The 20,636-nt window shown below is 39.7% G+C and overlaps 1 long non-coding RNA gene across 2 annotated transcripts in view; it reads right to left on the bottom strand.

Moving 5' to 3' along the window:
• LOC136397945 (uncharacterized) overlaps nt 1–19,974 on the bottom strand; it is a 28,642-nt gene extending 8,668 nt beyond the window's left edge. Inside the window, exons 1-2 of one of the 2 annotated variants that reach the window (XR_010749946.1) lie at nt 19,790–19,974; nt 19,391–19,649 (exon numbers count right to left, since the gene is read on the bottom strand). This is a non-coding gene — a long non-coding RNA (uncharacterized lncRNA). Of the gene's footprint in view, nt 1–19,390 lie in introns of both variants that reach the window. The other variant, XR_010749945.1, reaches the window with a different exon arrangement.
• Nucleotides 19,975–20,636: the final 662 nt, after the last annotated feature.

Raw genomic sequence — 20,636 nt, 5'->3', positions numbered from 1 at the left:
GAGGCCCTGGCTGGTTGGCTCAGTGGTAGAGCGTCGGCCTGGTGTGCAGGAGTCCCAGGTTTGATTCCTGGCCAGGGCACACAGGAGAAGCACCCATCTGCTTCTCCACCCCCCCCCTCCTTCCTTTCGTTGGTCTCTCTCTTCCCCTCCTGCAGCCAAGGCTCCATTGGAGCAAAGTTTGCCTGGGCGCTGAGGATGGCTCCATGGCCTCTGCCTCAGGTGCTAGAATGGCTCTGATTGCGGCAGAGCGATGCCCCAAGATGGGCAGAGGATCGCCCCCTGGTGGGCATGCCGGGTGGATCCCAGTCGGGCGCATGCGGGAGTCTGACTGCCTCCCCATTTCCAGCTTCGGAAAAATACAAAAAAATACAAAAAAATAAAAAAATAAAAAAAAAATTCATCAGGGATATTGGTCTATACTTTTCTTTCTTTGTAGTGTCTTTGCCTGGTTTTGGAATCAGAATTATGCTTGCCTCATAAATGGAGCTTGGAAGTCTTCCCTCCTTTTTAATGTTTTGAAATAGCTTGAGAAGGATAGGAGTTAGTTCTTTGAATATTTGGTATCTAGAATTCACCTGTGAAGCTATCTGGTCCAGAACTTTTGTTTGCTGGGAGTTTTTTGATAACTGTTTCATCTTCACTTTTTGTAATTAGTCTGTTTAAGTTTTCTGATTCTTCCCGATTGATTGTTGAAAGATTATATGTTTCAAGGAATTTGTCCATTTCACCTAGGTTGTCTAATTTTTTGGTGTACAGTTCTTCATAGTATTTTCTAGAATCTTTTGTATTTCTGCTGTGTCAGTTGTTACTTCTCCACTCTCATTTCTAACTTTATTTATTTGAATCCTCTCTCTTTTTTTCTTGGTGAGTCTGGTTAAAGGTTCATCAATCTTGTTTACCTTTTCAAAGAATTAGCTCTTGGTTTCATTGATCCTCTGTATGTTTTTTAGCCACTATGTCATTTATTTCCACTCTGGTCTTTATTATTTCCTTCCTTCTACTACCTCTGTGCTTTACTTGCTGTTCTTTTTGTAGTTCTTTTAGTTGCATGGTTAAGTTGTTTATTTGATCTTTTTCTAGCTTCTTAAGGTATGCCAGTAATGCTATGAACTTCCCTCCCAGTACTGCTTTTGCTGTGTCTCATAAATTTTTAGTTGCTGTTTGCTCATTTTCATTTGTTTCAAGGATATTTTTTTATTTCTTTCTTGATCTCATTGTTAACCCATTTGTTAGTTAATAATATACTATTTGAGGTTTCATGTGTTTGAGTGTTTTTCAGTTTCTCTATTATAGTTGATTTCTAGTTTCATGCCATCGTGATCAGAGAAGATGCTTGATATGATTTCAATCTTCTTAAATTTGTTGAGACTAGTTTTGTGCCTTAACATGTGGTCTATCCTAGAGAATGTACCATGAGCACTTGAAATAATGTATATTCTGTTGCTTTAGGGTGAAATGTTCTGAAGATATCTGTTAAATTCAGTTGATCTAGTGTGTCCTTTAAGTCTGCTTTTTCTTTGTTAATTTCTTTCTTTCTTAAGGATCTATCCAGTGATGTTAGTGGCATATTGAAATCTCCTACTATTATAGTATTGCTGATGATCTTTTTGTCCATCAAAATCTGCTTTATATATTTAGGTGCTCCTATATTAGGTGCATAGATATTTATAATGGTTATATCTTTCTGTTGGATTGCTCCTTTAATCATTATTTAGTGACTTTCTTTATCCCTTACTATAGCCTTTGTTTTAAAGTCCATTTTGTCAGATATAAATATTGCTACCCGAGCTTTTTTTTCATTTCCATTTGCATGATATATTTTTTTCCAACCTTTCACTTTCTTTTTTTTTTTTTAATTTTAATTTATTTTTAAAGCCAGAAATGGGGAGGCAGTCAGACTCCTGCATGCGCCCAACTGGGATCCACCTGGCATGCCCACCAGGGGGCGATGCCCTGCCCATCCGGGGCATTGTTCTGTTGCAACCAGAGCCACTCTAGCATCTGAGGCAGAAGCCACAGGGTCATCTTCAGCGTCTGGGCCAACCTTGCTCCAATGGAACCCCGGCTGCTTGAGGGGAAGAGAGAGACAGAGAGGAAGGAGAGGGGATGGGGTGAAGAGGCAGATGGGTGTCTCTCCTTTGTGCCCTGGCCGGGAATTGAACCTGAGACTCCTGCATGCCAGGCCGATGCTCCACCACTGAGCCAACTGGGCAGGGCCCCAACCTTTTACTTTCAGTCTATGTGTATCTTTTGTCTTGAGATGGGTGTCTTGTAGACAGCATATGTATGGATCCTGTTTTCTTATCCACGCAGCTACCCTATGTCTTTTGATTGGAGCATTTAATCCATTTACATTTAAGGTTATTATTGATATGTAGTTGTTTATTGCCCTTTTAGTCTTTAAATCTACATTCTTCTTTTTCTAGATTTTTTCCCATTTGTTCTGTTTACAACAGACCCCTTAACATTTCTTGCAGCATTGGTTTGGTTGTAATGAACCAGTTTTTATTATTCTTTCTTTATCTGTTAGCTTTGGTATTTTAATTATGATGTGTTTTGGTGTATCAGGGGTCCCCAAACTTTTTATACAGGGGGCCAGTTCACTGTCCCTCAGACCATTGGAGGGCCACCACATACAGCACTCCTGTCACTGACCACCAATGAAAGAGGTGCCCCTTCTGGAAGTGTGGCGGGGGACTGGATAAATGGCCTCAGGGGGCTGCATGCAGTCCGCGGGCCATAGTTTGGGGACACCTGGCTAGGTCTCTTGGAGTCCTCTTTAATGGGATTCTCTGTGCTTCTTGAACTTGTGTGACTTTTTCTTGCATCAATTTAGGGAGGTTTTCAACTGATTTCTTCAATCAGGTTCTCTATTCCTTGCTCTTTCTCTTCTCCTTCAGGAACCCCTATGATGCGGATGTTATTTCTTTTCATATTGTCACAGAGCTCTCTTAGAGTTTCCTCTGACTTCTTGAGCCTCTTTTCTTTTTGCTGCTCCACTTCTGTGTTTTTCTTTATCATGTCTTCTAAATTGCTGATCCAATCCTCTGCTTCATCCAGCCTGTTTTTAATTCCTTCTAGTGTTTTCTTCATTTCTGATATTGTATTTGTCATTTCTGACTGGTTCTTTTTTATGATTTCAATGTCCTTTTTGATGCTTGTTATCTCTTTATTTAGGTGTTTATTATATCCATCCCTTGTTACTCTAAGATCCTTGAGCATCCTAACAATCATTATTTTAAACTCTGCATCTGGTAATTTGTTTTTTTCCATCTCATTCAATTCTTTTTCTGGGGATTTCTCCTATTGATTCATTTGGATTGCATTTCTTTGTCTTCCCATTTTGTCTGTGTATACACTCTTCTTTTGGATGTGTTGTTTTTGTAACTAGCTGGGTCTAGGGTTTGTATTGTCTGCCTACAATTTTCAGTTGTGTTGTTTCTATGTCTTCTTGGGTTGGCATCAGCTGTTGTTTGTAATCTTCCATGGGCTACTTATCTGCTATCACTGTTCTTTTTGCTATTTGTGTCAGCATTTTCTATGTCTTAGCTGGGTCAAGTGTGAGGAGCCCTTCTTTAAGCTACCACTCTAACAAGAGTTGTTAGGTCCTGAACTGATGCTCTCCATATCTGGCCACTGGATGTGCCTGTCCTGGTCGGAACCTGATACAGATCAGTGGGGGTCACTGCCTATTACTGGCTCTTATCAACCTTTTTGGAGCTACAGGTGATCAAGATCTTGTGGCTGCCTCTGCTTGGCCCAGGTGCCACTGTAAATATTAGCTGCACTCTTAGGCTAGCTTTTATCTACTCTTGGCCTGGGGGGAGTTCCTTTAAAAGTTCAAGTTTTCCTCAGATCTGCTTTCTGCTGCCTCTTATTGCTGGCTAATTGTTGGACTCACTACTGTAATTCAGTGATTAGGTATGGTACTGAATGTGGCTTTCCCCTTAGCCTCAGATGTCATTCTATCCAGACTTTTTAATTTTTTTTATTTAATTTTTTTCTTTTTTTTCAGCACTCAGTACTGTGTGGTCACAGGTGTCCACTGTGTGTGGTCTTTGTGGTCCTGATGTGTGGTCTGTCTAATGGCCCCCCCCCCTTCCACCACTGCTGTTGCTTCCTCGGGCGTTTTGGCTTGGGTGCTGCTGCTGCCAGCCCGCCTCCGCCACTTGCGGGACCGCACGCACCCTTTCAGACTACCTCTGCTGTAGCCCTGGCCTCAGCCGCCGTCAAGGGCAGGCATACGCCATAGATAGGATTATGCACGAACTCAGACCTCTGAGGCAGCTGCTGTGGCCTCCACCTCTGCTTGCGGATCTGCACGCAGCTTCTCGGACCACTTCCACTGTCATCCGGGCTCCCTCCGTCACCACAGGCAGGCCCGTGCCATGGGAAGGATTGTGCACAAGCTCGGACCTCTGTAGTGGCTGCCATTGCCCCACCACTGTGGGTGGGCCTGTGTGTGCCTGCTTGGATTGCCTCCATTGTTGTCCTGCCTAATGCCGCTGGCGGGCTTCTGTGCTTGCTTCGACCTCTGCAGGGGCCTCCACCTCCATGGGCCAGCGCGCAGGCTTGTTTGGACCGCCCTGGCTCCTACAGCTGCGCTCTGCTGCTGCAGGCCTGCCTGCCCACCCCTGGCGAGCACTCAGCATCATGGGAGGGGTGTAACTCAGACCTCAGCACTCACTACCTGTGTCCCTAATGTGCTGCCTGCCTCTAAGTGCTTCTTTGTTCTGACTGGAGCAGGAGAGCCTCTGCTGGGAGGTGTCATTTCTTCCCTTTGCTGGTGTTACTGCTCTATGAAAAATTTTCACTTTACATTTGGAGAGTCATTCAACCCAGGGTTAGAGTGTTCATCCCTCAAAGTGTCACCCCCTGTGCCTTTGAGACCACACTCTCCCCTGGCAACTTCAGTCTTCCCAGCGCTTCCCGCTCCCAGAGCCCCAGGCAGGTGGCTGTGAAAGAGGCTCTCCATGTGGTTCCTTTAAATGGAGCCTGGGTGTGAGAGTTCTGTCTCCTTCTCTCAAACAGTATCTAGGCTCCATTCTCAGCCAAATACAGTCCGTTCCCCCTTCCAGGCTCCAGGGTTCTAGGCTGGGACTCTGGTTCTGGGGCTGAGGACTCACAACTTGCCGGGTACTCCTCCCTACGGTAGAGTTCCTCCGGGCGGCGGCTCACTCCCAGGAGTGGGGCAACCCCTTCTCTGTCTCTGCCTTTCCTACCAGTCTCAGTGTGGGTTCTTTAGTGGTCCTTGGCTGTAGAATCTCCTTAGTTTAGTCCAAAGTTGGTCTTTTAAGATGACTGTTCTCAAAATTAAGTTGTAATCCACTTTGGTTTTGCAATGCAGAGTTGGAATGTCTGCTTACTCCATGGCCATCTTGTCTCTCTCTCTCTCATGATGATTTGTTTCTCTGAGCTTAATTTCCTTTCTTATAATCGAAGAGCTTGGTTTAAGTATTCTTTAGAGGTACCTCCAACTAAATAACCTCATGGTTTCCTAAAGGGTTTTTCAGACAACCGTCAACTCCAGATCTTAGAATGTGAGGTCTTAAATTGACCTTAAACCTTCATGGGCACTGTCTCTGCTACATACAGTGTGTATAATTTGCAAGCTTATTTGTGAAATTGGCAAAAAAATTCTTTCTTATTATAAGTTACTCTGAAGATTACATTATATGTTGCATTTGAAATGATTAGCAGATAGCCAGGCTCAGGGTAACACTAAATAAATGTTGCTATGGTGGGGGGTAAGGGTGCAGGTATTATTACTACACACAAGATCATCTGATACTTTTTAACCTTCACAGTGAGAAATGAAATGTGATGAAAAGAATTGATTCTAAGCCTTATCCTGGTGAACATCACTAATCTCCATACCAAGTATGAATGCAGAAAAGTCAATTTTCCATTTCTAAGCATAGAGAATATTTTAAGGTGATTTTTTTTCTTTGGGTCAAAATAAATGCTCTTTGCTTAGGGGTGCCAAGGCAGGTTCACATATGTAAATACTTTTCTTAAAATTTAAGTAGATTATAAACTCACACAATTATTCTAGTGGAAAAATTATCTACGTGTATATAGATGTGCATGTTTGTCAATATGTTTATCAGTTATATTTGTAAATATTTTTTTCAAGTGATGTACAGTCCAAGTTTGAAAAAAATAATAGAAGTGAAATGTTTTTCCTATCCTGATTTTATTCGTTTTTCTACAATCTCCTCAAACTCCCCCCACAAAATTTAGCTATTTTTATTAGTTTCTTATGTACATGTCCAGGTTTTTTAAAATTGAAGCTTAATTCTTCTTGCTGTTTTCATAAAAAGTAGCGTATCCTATGCATTTCAATACCTTGCTCTTTTTTTTTAGCATTCTTCTTTTCTTTTTTTAATTTTTATTTTTAATTTAATGTGTTGACATGGTTTCAAGTGTCCTACTCAACATAACACCCTTTATAACCTGCAACATGCCCCCCATACCCCAGGCAAAGTCTATTTCTATCCCCATTGCCCCCACCTTGTCTCCAAACCTTCACCTCCATTGCCCTCTGGCTATAGCTAACCGGTTCTCTAGATACACAATATGTATATGATTTTGGCTAATCCCTTCACCTTCTTTTTGAATGTAACTTTGTATCCTGTAAAATATTCCACATAGCCGGGCAGATTGTATTTTTGAAAATAGTAGCAACAATAGCTTCCCATGTCACCTGTTCCTCTTCCAATGTCTCTTTGACAGTCTTCTTAAGAGATCCTTTGATGTCCCCTCTCCTTGAAGCTGAATGGGATATTGTTCATGCTACTATGTGATAAGGGTAAGACAAAAGGGTCAATACAGCTTCCTCCTGGCTTTCTTTCTAGGATGCTTCTATTGGAACTCAGACACCATGCTGTCAGGAAGCCTAAGCAGTTACATGGCAAGGCCATGTGTAAGTATTGCAGCTTGAACCCCAGCTGAGGTTTCAAATCCAGCATTCAGCACCATACTTATGAATGAGCAGACCTTCCCAGTATTTCAGCCTCATGTAGTGGAGTCAATTCCCAGGCTTCAAGTTTTTCCATTTAAACCCATTAAGGATGGAAGAGAATAAGCTGTTTCTATTTTTCTCTTTCAGAATTCTTGACGCAGAGAATCTATTCACATAATAAAATAATTGTTGTATTACATCACTAAGTTTGAAGTGGTGTGTTATGTGGCAGTCGTAACTAGAACAGAGTTTTTGTATTTTTTTTTGCATGTTTATAGTATTCTATTGTTGAGCTATACCATATTTAATTACATCCCTATAGATTACAACTTGCATATATTTTGAGTTTTGAATATAAATCCTCTGATAAAAAACCTTGTAAATATTTTAAATGGAGTCAGGCATATGTATGAATAAATTTTCTGAAGTGAGATTTTTGAGGCACGGATAAATGAATTTGGAAGTTTGATTGATATTCCCAGCTGGCTTTTATATGGGTTGTATGCATTTACATTTACACATGAAGTATCTAAGAGGGCTTGTCTCAATGCAGTCTTTCTAAAGTATTTGTGGAAAACCTATGGTTTTTTGGTATTCTAATAAATTTTTAAAATGGTATTTTGAAATTATAATTTACATGATTTTTACCATGTATAAATTTGAACAACTTCTTGTATGAATATTCTTTTATGTAAGTCATCTTTTTATATCTTACTTAAATTTATAAGTAAATTCTCATATATATGTTAGGTGAATTAGTCCTGAATCTGCAAAGTGATTTGCAAATGCTTTTCTTGTAATTTTCTTTTGACTTTCTTTATCATATTTTGTATAATGTTGAAGATTTTGACTTTTATACAAGTAACATTCTCAAATGGAATCACATGAGACTCTTAACAGGCAAAACAATCTTGAGTTGGTAAAACAGAGTGGGAAACATCATATGTCCTGACTTCAAAGTGCATTATAAAGCTCCAGTAATCAAAACAGTAGGGTACTGGCAGAAAAACAGACAGACAGACAAATGGAACATGATAAAGAACCCTGAAAAAGAAGGAAATCCTGCCATTTGTGACAAGGTGGATGAACTTGGAGGATATGATACTAGGTGAAATAAGTCAGACACAGAAAGACAAATACTACATTATCTTTCTTATATGTGAATTCAGAAAAGTCAGAGAGAAGAAAAGTGGTTGCCAAAGGCTGAAGGATGAAAGAAATGGGGAGATGTTGATTAAAAGGTACAGACCTTCAGTTATGTAGGATGAATAAATTCTGGATTTCTCATTTACAGCATGGTGACTATAGTTAAGAATACCATATTGTATATATAGTACATGAAATTAACTAAGAAAATAGACCTTAAGTGTTCTCACTATACACACACACACACACACACATGTAAAGTAACTATGTGAGATGATGGATATATTAATGGGCTTGATTGTGGTAATCATCTCACAATGTACACCTTAAATTCATAAAAAATTTAGTTGTTAATTATACATCAATAAACCGGAAGTAATAAAAATAAAGAATGAATGTGGAACTGGAGTAAACTTTTTTTATATTGTTTTCAGATAACGATGTATTTTTTGAAGGAACTCAATAATATGATGGGTTTCAGACTTGAACCATCCTCTTTTCAATTATTTATTTATTTATTTATTTTAAATTTTTATTTTATTTATTGATTTTTAGAGAGAGGAGAGAGAGAGAGAGAGAGAGAGAGAGAGAGAGAAGGGGGAGGAGCAGGAAGCATCAACTCCCATATGTGCCTTGACCAGGCAAGCCCAAGGTTTCGAACCGGCAACCTCAGTGTTCCAGGTTGACGCTTTATCCCACTGCACCATCACAGGTTAGTTTTGATTTCATTGTTTAATTGATTTGTAAAGTAATTTGAACATTTTCTTCCAGTTCCATTGAAATCATCTCCTGCTTATTGGTTTGCCTAAAATAGTGTGTAAGTTGTGTCCCAAAGGTCACTAGAAAGCTTTGAAAGATGAAGGTGTTCTGGAACTTAAAGACCTTGAGAAACACCTGGCTTTAAACGTTAGAATCAGGGCTTCTGATTTAGTACTATAATTATAAAATTTTTAACAGTCTGAAGAAGCCACTTAAAATTTCATTTATCCTTTTCTTCATTGAATGTGGGAATCACTTGTGGTACTTGAAAATTTGTGATTCACAAAGATCTTAGAACATATCTTTCATGAATATCAAATAAGTAGTTGACAAAAGCATGTGTTCAAAATAAACATACAAAGGTTGACCTCTGTGTTCTATCTCCAGATATGTCATTCCTCACCACCCCCTCAACTTCCAGCCACATTAATTAGAAACTGCTTAAGTTTCGCTTCTGGTTACAGATGGACCTCTCTTTATTTCTTCTTCCTTGTCCTTGCCTTTTTAGATTGCAGTAAACTATATACTTAGTCCTGCTGCCTTGTATTCTAAGAGTCTGCTTGTGGGTTTCTTTATTTTTTTCAATTGAATATTTCTTTCCATTGTTTTCAGAGTCTTTTGTGTGGTAAAGCATTTGAGATCTTGTATGCCTATGAATGTTTTTATTCAGCACTTACACTTAAATCATAGTATCGGTGGATATCCAGTCACAGGTTAAGCATTCTTTTCCTTCAACACTTTACTACTACATTTATCTAGAAACTTTAAACAATTTTCCTTTCTGCATATTCTTTCTACTTTCATTTATATATATATATATAATATATATATATATTACTGGTAATTATGATAAATTGTTGCAGATATATTTTAGAAATAACTTTTTCATTTTCTTCTATCATTCCTAGATGTCTATTGTGTAAACATTAAAATTTTCTTTTGAATATGTATTCCTTTATTCTTCTTATTGAATTTATTGAGGTCACATTGGTTGAAAAAAAGTATACAGGTTTCAAGTGCACAATTCCACAATATCTTCTGAATTTTTAAATCTCTGTTATTCCTGATAACTTTTGAGAGTGTTTCTTTATTAGCTATTCCAGGAAACAGTTTTGTTATCCTAGCATGTATATTTTGTTCATCTTGTCTGTGAAATTCTTTATTTTTGAACTCATATTCCTACTTTTTCCTGCTTTGAGTGACTGATGTCTTCACGTCTCTCTTTCATGGTATTTTTCAAATGCTTATTTAAAAATATAAACTATCTGGTACAATATTTGTGCCTCATCTAACATAGGTTGTTCATTCTGAACCCTCTCCTTTCAGTTGTGGCTGTGGCCCTCAGTATCTAGTTATTCTTGCTGGAGCTCATTTTACCCTAGGAATGTCAGCTGTCTTTGTTGACACAGGATGCATAAGAGGACGAATAGTATATGCCATTGCAATCTGACCTTGACCATCCCATGTTATCGTCATATGAGGGACAACTCTGCCTTCCTTAAAAACATCTCTTATCTCTACCATGGATTCTGATATTTTGCAAGAGAACTTTGCATCCTTTGTTATACTTGCCATTTTGGTTTATAGATTAAATATCCACTTAACAAATCAACAACATTCTCACAATATCAAGACTACCTTTCAGCAAAAAGGACTACGTTGTTCATCTCTGTCTCTGGTGGCTTCAGTGTTCTCACACACATGGCAGGTACTTAGCAAATGTTTGTTAAATGAATAAAAGAGTAATCTGTAAAGTCAATTGCAATAAAATTACCAGTATTATTTTCTTTTTGAGGAATGTGTCAAAGTCATTCTTAAATTTATATGAAATTATAAAGGCTAAATATAGCTATGGTCACGTTGAAAACAGAGAATGAGGGAGAAATTATCTTGCTAAATAGTAAAATAAATTATAGAGCCACAGTAACAGAAATAGTCAATGGTTATGTGATAATAAACAAATAGGTCATTGGAATAGAGATCAAGAACAGGGCACCCAGGAACAGTTTAAAATATAAATAAACTTTGTATATCTATTTGCTTTATGGATTTCTCTCTCTGCATGTATTTATAAATTTCTTCATTTTTCTGTGGCGTTTTGGTTGGTTCCACTTTTGTTCTAATTTGAAGGAGTTAATCAGTATTTGTAAACTAGTCAGTGCCTTGACAGTTTGAAACATGGAAAACATCTTCTCGTCTGTCACATTTCATGTCAAGATGGAATGCTAAGGGTAATTCCTGGAGACTAGAGAGAATGCGGCAATTTTCCGGAGAAAAAGCTTTCTTAAAAATGAGAAAGACACTACTAGAATAAAATACATCTAATTACAGAGCTTGAGGCCAAATGTTGATGACATCTTAGAATAAACCTTGAGACTTCAAAGACACGTTTTGTGATGGCAGGCCCTTCACGGCCATATCCTTTGACCTTATGAAGACGTCCTGTGAAGTTCCCACACCTGAAGGGAATACTTGAGCACAGTGAAGAATAATGTCTCAAATCCTTTGCCTGGCCTAGCAGGCCTTTGCAGGTCTGTCTAGGTCTGTCTCTCATCTGCTTCTGTTCCCTCACATGACCTTATACATCAGCTATACTAAATGACTATTAGGTTATTATAATAAATTCTGGTTCACAGATTCACGGAAATAGCTTTCCAGATTGCTTTCACTTATTTTATAATGAAGTCGATAGTGAATTGCTTCTTGTCATCCTTGGAACCACTGACAAAACTCATTTTCAACTCTCTATTTCACTAAAAAGTATGTATGCATATGCATTTGTGAGTGTGTTCTTTTCTATTATGGGTTGAATTAATGCCTCCCCAGATTCATATATGGGAATCCTAATTCCCAGTACCTTAGGCCTCAGAATGTGACTCTTTCTGGAAATAGGTTTGGTACCCAACTCTTTCTGGAAATAGGTTGAGTAATGAGTTACCCAGATATAATTAATTATCCTGATACAGTTAGTTTAGATGAGATCATTAGGGTAGGTGTTAATCCTCTATGACCAGTGTCTTTATAAAGAGTAAGTTTAGACTCAGAAATGTGCAGAGAGAAAACACTATGTCAAGAGACTCAGGGACTATGCGGTCATCTAAAAGCTAAGAAGAGAGTTCTGGAAGAGATATTTCTCTCACAGTCCTCTGAAGAAACCAACCCTGCTGATACCTTGATTTCAGACTTCTAACCTCCAGAACTGTGAGACAATAAATTTTCATAGTTACAGCTACCAGCCTGTGGTACAGTATTTTGGCAGCCCTAGTAAAGTATTATATACCTCCATCCCTCGAATTAGCAATTAACTTCCTTTGAGAGCCATTTTGATAAAGATATAGAGGTTTCGAGTTGTTTGATTTTTTATTTTGTTTTTACTTTTTCTTAAAATGACATATATCTTAAAAATAGTTACTTGGTATTAACAGTAAGTAGAAAACCACAAACTACATTAGATGTGGGTGCTGATGGTACATTTAATCTTATTTACTAGCTATGTAACTATTTCCTACAGAGCAGCCTCACCAAATAATTAATTTTTAGGTTTTATAAAAAATCAGTTATAGATTACTAAATTTCATGGACTTTCTGGGTCATTTGCATGTATTAAGTATGTTCATTTTAAATCCACATGCTAAGAGTCTACATGTAATAGTTCTCTAAGGGACCAGAAATGAACTGACCTGAGACAGAGTGACAAATAGTGGAGAAAATTGTGTTGTGGATATAACTCATGGTTTGTTTGTTCAGTCGTTTGTTCATTCATTTATTCACTGATTCAACACAAATTGTATTGGGTGCCATGTCGTGATTCAGGGATGTAAAGATAAGGGTGATAAAACCCAATGGGAAAGGAGCTATGGGAACAAGGAGGAGTGCCTCTGTGTAGAGGGAGTAGAATGGAGGAAAGGGAAGTTTTGAGTTGAGAACTGAGTGGCCAGAGTGGGAAAGGAGGGGAGGATTTCTTTCCCAGGCAGAACAAACAGGATATTCTAATGAATTCAGGCTTGGGAATCAGATATGTTAAAGACTAGTGCCAGGTCAAGGGACTTAAATATAATATGCATTTAAAAATAATAGAAAACGCCTAATCTGTGATGGTACAGTGGTTAGAGTGTCGATCTGGAATGCTGAGGTCTCTGGTCCAAGTCTTCAGACTTACCTAGTCAAGGCACATGCGAGAGGCAACTATGAGTTGATGCTTCCTGCTTCCCCCTCCACTTTTCTCTCTCTCTAAAATCAATAAATAATATCTAAAAAGAAAATAGTAGGACAAGATGCTAGGGAGATTGTTGGTATGAGATTGGATGGGGTCTTGAATGTCATGCTTTCAGTCAATGATATGATATAAAACAGCCATGGTATTGACACAAGAAGTCCATGGTGCCTGTAGGACGCCAACTGTTGGAGAACCCTCATGTTTTCTAGTTGACCTTTCTCCAGATGTTCCAAAGGAAAACCTACTACTCCTGTCATACCTAGAACTGTCTATGGCATCTTGAATGCATGAGAAGTAGAGGTCATTCCTTCATCCCACACCTTTTAATTGAGATCTTCTTAGGATGAGCAGAATAGTACACCAGGCTTTAAGGTGGAGTAAAGGTGGTGAACTAAGAGTGACTTAGATACTTTGTTTTTTTTGTGTGTGTGTGTTTTTTTTTTAAATTACTGTTGAGGGGAGCTCTAAAGCATGCTTTTAGATGAGTAATACAGAAAGAATGTGTTCAATGTTTAAGAGAGGGACTGGATAACAAAAATTGAAAAGGAGGGAGCCGTTCTTCCAAGGATAGGGTCAGGCAATGCTTTACTTGGCTTCAAGAAGAGTAAGAGTGAGCTCTTCAGAAAAAAATTTCTTCCAGATGAGAAGGGACATGACACTATATATTTTTTCCTTTAATTTTCTCTCTCTCTCTCTTTTTTTTTTTGAGAACCAGCTGTGTTTGGCATTGTCCTGGATCTTTTGCCCATGGTATCTTATGTAATCTTCACAATACTCTTTGAGGTAGGGATCTTCATCTTTGTTTTATAGCTGGGAAACCCAGGCAATGGAGCTTTCCTTAACTTGGCAATAGATAGTTAAACTTGGGTTTATTAATTGTTCGAGAATACTCTCCCTGGTCTTCTCATAGAAAATATATCAATTCTAAAGACCAGTTACAACTCTCCCTGTCACAGTGTCATTAGACTCTGTAGCCCAAACCCAAATTCAAAATGAGTCTTATTCCCTGGACTTTGAAATCATAGGTAAATGTGTATAATTTAAATCTTTTAGCTGTAAGCTATTCTCTATATTAATACTCTATTTTCACAGGTAGCAATAAAATAACGTATTTTTTTCTCTAGAAACATAATATAAACCCTGTATGCAAGGGCCATAACTTTTAATGTGTTTTTGTTGTTGTTGTTGTTTTTTCCTGAGTCCTCTGTTATTCTAGGCCAGTTGATCTCAAGATCATATGGCCACACCCAGGCCACAAAAGAGCAAGCTGGTGCAGAATCCAAAGTGGCATATTGAAGATTGCAAGATGTTTGTTTGCCTAGTCAGAGCCAACTACTGTTAGACCCAGGATAAAACAGAAAATGAGAGGGCCTTTACTCAGAAAACAGGAAAATATGCCATTACAGGGCCTAAAAGAAAATGCTTCTTCCTTCCTTTAGGGGTCTCTCTCTCACTCCTGACTTGTCATAGTGTCTCTTATTTACTGCTCAGTGTCATTCTAGGTATGGGAAATTTTATTTTGAACAATTAGCATGAATATTGTCATTTATCTTCATATTGCTCAATGCCAGTTTCAAATGCAAATTTAAAAGCATTTAATTGTATGTGGTATCACCAACATAACACAATTTATATTTCTCAGCACATGCATATATTTTGTATGAGAAGGAAGATATGCACCTAAATAACTAAAATTTTTTAAAAATTTCACTAATTGACAAATGAACATCTACCAACATTGTCTATTTTTAGCTTCTTAATGAATGAGAAGTACTGAGAGGTAAAGAAGGACATCGTAGGTTTCCTTGGTCATTGTATCTGTTACAACATCATTAACTTCTTTCTGAGTTTGAAGCAAGTTCTTGTAGTAAAGAAAAGCATAGCCTCTGGAAGCTCTCAGTGCCCCTGCTTACTTAGTTGGAGATATAACACGCTTATTTTATACTCACTTTGAGTCTAGTACAACTCCCATGCATCCTGTATTCACCAAAATGCTGTATGTGTGGGGAATTTCCAATAATATTTTAATAGGATGTCAAAGAACAGAGAAAACATGCATATTTGCATATTGCATTTATCTCTTTTACTCAAAACCATGCTTCATTGTTCTTTTGGACTTCACTTACAACACACAAGTTTACAGGTAAATTATTGAGAATTTCAAGGCAATGGCAGTGGGGCATTTAACCAAACACAAGGCCCGTTGGGATGTGGATCCCTGTGAGAGTGCACAGGTTGCATACCCAATAAACCAGCCCTTGCCTGGACCAGTCAAGGATTCCTGCTTTGGCATCACCCAGTGATGATAGCATTGCTGCCTGATGAGAAAGAAGAGATACTGCAGTGACAAAGGGCTCATGGATGCAAGCCCAAAGCCACCAATAAGCAATTTCATGAGTTTCTATACTAAGGGCAATACTGCTTGTACATTTTAATTCTGGTAAGAGGAGAGGAAATGTAGGGGCTGGTAGGTGCTGTGCAGTGGCATTCAGGAGCCCTGTGCTCTGGTACCAGCTTTGCCATCAATGAGCATGACACAACCCCTCTGAGTGTCAATGTTCCCATCTATAAAATGGAGATAATACTGACTACCTCTGTGAAAGTAAATAATAGATGATATATGTATCTAGTAGGTAGTAACACATGTAGCTTTTCTTTTCTTTTTTTCTTTTTTCTTTTTTTTTTGTATTTTTCTGAAGCTGGAAATGGGGAGAGACAGTCAGACTCCAGCATGCACCCGACCGGGATCCACCCGGCATGCCCACCAGGGGGCGACGCCCCGCCCACCAGGGGGCGATGCTCTGCCCCTTTCGGGCATCGCTCTGTCGCGACCAGAGCCACCCCAGCGCCTGGGGCAGAGGCCAAGGAGCCATCTCCAGAGCCCGGGCCATCTTTGCTCCAATGGAGCCTCGCTGCGGGAGGGGAAGAGAGAGAGACAGAGAGGAAGGAGAGGGGGAGGGGCGGAGAAGCAGATGGACGCTTCCCCTGTTTGCCCTGGCCGGGAATCGAACCCGGGACCTCCACACGCCAGGCCGACGCTCTACCACTGAGCCAACCGGCCAGGGCCAACATGTAGCTTTTCATTCCCATTTGGAGATGTGCTTAGTCTATGCTTATAAGAACACTAAATCAATAGCACTTTTCTGAAGAAAATCTGGAAGGAGGGTTAAACACTTCTGCCACTTGGGTCCAGTGCTTCTGTTCTACAGATAGCACAGGCTGACTTTTGGGGAGATCATGTCTCTCCATATTCATTAGGTGTTATAATCTCAGTGCATTAGTAACACTACTTAAATTGTATTTTTGATAATTATCAATTATTTAATTATGGAGTTGTCCAGATGGGAGGAAACTGTGCATAAATTGCAGCTTTGGAGTCTGTTTTAACCTCTAGTTAAAATTGCCTAGGATATACATACAGGTATACATGTACATGTATTATTTCATCTTCCTCAAATGAATTATATTCAACTTTCTTCATTTTTTAGCATGCGAATAAATCTACTTCTCATTTCCTAGGAGACTAAAGAAACCAGCAAATGACGGCCAGTCTGCTGCTTTGATTCCCTCTCCCCTCTGCCAAACTGGTGTAGTGTTTATTTGTGCTCAGTTTTCTTTTCATTCTGTAAGTCTGCAATTGTTACAATCCCTGATGCATGCCTATAAGGATTTATAAGAATATATTCCTGGCTGGAGGAGTGATTGCATGGTACGTTTTACATTTGACATCTGACCAAAATACACCTCTCCAAAGGACAAGAGAAAGAAGGGGAAAGGAGAAAGGAATAAGAAAGCGTCCCAAGAGGCCCTTGGCTTTCAAGGAAGCACTAGACAAGCTGGCTGCTTTACCAGAGCCTCAGGCTGAGAGCCTAGAGCCAGAAAGGAGTTACACACACACACACACACACACACACACACCCCTTCAAAGTACCTGGCCTGGTCTGGGGATTTGTTGACATAGATCAAAGATTCTTTCTGATCCCATTTCCTCCCCCACCCTCAAGTATTCTCCCTCTACAATCCACAGCTGAAAGTGAAATAATCCAGTCATAAAAAGACAAGGACCATACGATTTCATTCATGTGTGGAAGCTAATGAATAAAATAAATTAACAAGCAAAATAGTCGTCAGACTCATAGATACAGAGCAGGCTGACAGCCTAGGGGTAGGGGGCAAAGGGGGCCTAGGTCTGCGAGCTGGAGGTGGAGGGATTGAGCAAAAAAGAGGAAAATCTAATAGGCGGACAACAGTGTGGTGATTGCCAGGGGGAAAGGGAGTGGGGGGAGGTGGAGGACGGTCTTGGGGGGATAAACGGTGATGCGCGGAGACTTGACTTGGGGTGGTGAACATATAGTAGAGTGTACAGATGATGTATAGTAGGATTGTGCACCTGAAACCTATTTAATTTTGTTAACCAGTGTCACCCCAATAAATTCAATAAAAAGAAAAAATAAAAAAGAAATAATAAAATACACAACTGGTTTTGAACCATGTTCCATGTCTGCAGTAACAATAATATTTCTTAACCCCCTAGCAGCTTTCTACTCCTAAGCCTAGGATATATGACTAAATATTTTTTAAAGAGCAACTTAATGTTTTTCTTCTCTTTAACTTTGAACTCCTTCAGAGGAGTTTGTCTTTCCTGATATTGAATGAAAAGTTTTTATAGTTTCTCTTGGTTTCCCATATACAAGAAAAAAAAAAAAAGCTCTAGATTACATTTGATCATAAGGTCAGTAATTAAAATGTATCCTCCAGTGCAATGAATTTTAATCTTTTTCCTCTCTCATGGCACACATAAACTAATTACTAAAATTCTACAACACACGAAAAAATACATTTCTTGTCGATCTGAAAAAGATAAAAGGTATAATTTTGATTCAGTCACATCACACGGGACAGCTATTGTTGTATTGGCTGTTGTCATTTTCTTTCTTTTTTTTTTTTTTTTTTGTATTTTTCTGAAGTGAGAAGCATGGAAGCAGAAAGACAGACTCCCGCATGTCCCCAACCAGGACCTATCCGGCATGCCCACTAGGGGGCGATGCTCTGCCCATCTGGGGCATTGCTCCATTGCAACCAGAGCCATTCTGGTGCCTGAGGTGGAGGCCAGGGAGCCATCCTCAGTACCCGAGCCAACTTGCTCCAATGGAGCCTTGGCTGTAGGAGGGGAAGAGAGAGATAAAAAGAAGGGAGAGGGGAAGGGTGGAGAAGCAGATGGTAGCTTCTCCTGTGTGCCCTGACTGGGAATTGAACCCAGGACATTCACATGCTGGGCCGACGCTCTACCACTGAACCAACCGGCCAGGGCTGTCATTTTTATATTTGACAACCTAAGGGAAAAGAGACCAGTGCCTCTGACTAAATAGTCAGGTATTGTATGTTTGAAAAATTCTTGTTGGCACACCGATTGAAATCGCTGCTCCAAAGTAATCAACATTTCTTACTGAATTTCAAGTTCACAGATCTCCCTTCTTTCAGGTGGGGCCCTGCAGTGGTGGGCAGTGGATGTTTCTTCTCTTTTTCCTAACCATATGTCTTTTACTATTCCTCAGGCAGCCTGTGGCTCCAAGATCAGAATGAGACCATGGAGGACTGCTGGGTGGTAGAAAACATCTCTGTTGACCCACGTTTGAACTGGCATGTGGCCATTTCTGGTCTTGACAGTTGCTTATAGCTGATGCTCTCACATGGGATGCTCTTCTATGTTTATAGAAAACCCACTTCTCCAGAAGGAACCCATTTCTTAGAAAGAGGTGAAGTACCTCTTTGGGTTGACCACTTAAGTAAAAGCTGTCTTTTTATGCGCAAACTCAAATTACCCCAGGCTGAATCCTGATAAGTGGTTCATATTTTGGCCCTTGGCACATACTATTTTGCTCTAGGCCTTTGGGCTTTAATCTCATTTCAACATCCCATTGATTTGGAATGGAGAAGATGAAGGCAGGGATGTAGCATAGTGGTTAAAAGCAAAGGCTTTGTGGTCCAAGTCCTGGTTCTGCAACTAAATAGCTGTGTGACTTTGAGTAACTTGACTTTTCCAAGCCTCAACTTCTTTTTACCTGTGAAATGGAATGATAATACCTAATCAAGAGGCTTATTGTGAGGGTAAGATCATTAAAATAACCAACACATATGCACTCAAGTGGCATGTGATATTATATCTGTATGATCTCCCAGCAATATTTGCTCTATTCTGTGAAAGGGAGCAAGTGTTCATTCACTTCATCTGTACATGCTCTGGAACAGTTATGAAACCAGTTTTCAAAAACACTCAAGCCAGCCATTTCAGAAGAGATCCTTACTTGATAGGCAAGATATGCAATTTCCAAATGGACTTCATATATAATTTCTCAGGTCATCTTTGAGATGCCGCTACAAGGAAGACAGAAAAGAGTATTGTATCCCTCTCTTCACAGATGAGGTGTTTGTGTTGCAGCAGGGACACAGGTCATAATGACAGTGCTGGACTCACAACCCAAATCATCTGACTTCCTTGTGCTTTTCGAGCTGCGTTGGCTGTCCTCCTCTTCCATTGCATCATCTGTCAAATGAGCTCTGCACCTAGAAAAAAGGATGTAATTACCCAAGGCAACAGTTCGAGGGAGGCTTTAGAAGAGGGAAAAGTGTCTCGCACGGGTTTTCATCCATGCTGGTGGCCTTCCCAAGTGAGTGGGCAGGAATGCCTCTGGTGAGGTGCAGACCTATTCTATCCCATGAGGGCGCTGGCTTCCCATTTCCTTCAGACAGCACCGGGTTCTCTAAAAATCACCCCGTTGACATGCCATTAACAGAGCAGAACATGTTGACATCCAGCTGTTGCTTTCATTACCAATTTGTTTTAATTGGTCTCACACTGTTTTCCCCTCACTTCTTTGTACTGTGTTGGTTTAACGCTGTCTGCAGCCAGCCTGGCTTGAGCTGTAAACCTTTTATGAGGGGAACTTGCTGATGTGTGGAAAGTCACAGGCAGCTGGCTGGGCCCAGCTGGCAAGTCTGGAACATTCCAGCTCCAACCTTAACCATTTGATGATTTTGTTTCTCTTTCAATGTCTCTTTTTTGAAACTACAATTGCTAACAATTCAGAGAAGGGCTATGTCTCTGGGTGAGCCTCTAACAAAATTTATTCTTAATGCACAACTAACAGATTGGTAAACTGAGAAATAGGATGAAGTTTGGAATAAAGGATGGTTGCAACATTGCTGTTAAAAAAAATTTGGTGATCATGAGTAGGACTTTTTGCCATAGCCAGTGTCACAAATTAACAACTGAGCTGTGGCCCAGTGCAGACAGTGTCCTTGGAGGAAGACAGAAATCCAGATGGTGGGCTATGATCCAGAAGTTTCAGCATCAGTCGAGACTGCAAGGTGATTACAAGGTGACGAAGGGGAAGATGGCAGCCAGGATTTGCAGAAGGTCATCGCTGGTTGTGCCTGCGAGTGGTTACTGCTCACCTGGCATAGAGAGTAGTGAGATAAAGGTTTGCTTTCTCTACAAAAACCATAAGGTAGAACTTATTCATATCACATAGCTTAGCTTTAATTTTCATT

This window comes from Saccopteryx leptura, chromosome 3, assembly GCF_036850995.1.
Source record: "Saccopteryx leptura isolate mSacLep1 chromosome 3, mSacLep1_pri_phased_curated, whole genome shotgun sequence".
Classification (NCBI taxonomy): Eukaryota; Metazoa; Chordata; class Mammalia; order Chiroptera; family Emballonuridae; genus Saccopteryx; species Saccopteryx leptura.
The sequence above is the reverse complement of the archived record's forward strand: the minus strand, read 5'-3'. Positions and strand labels throughout refer to the sequence as shown.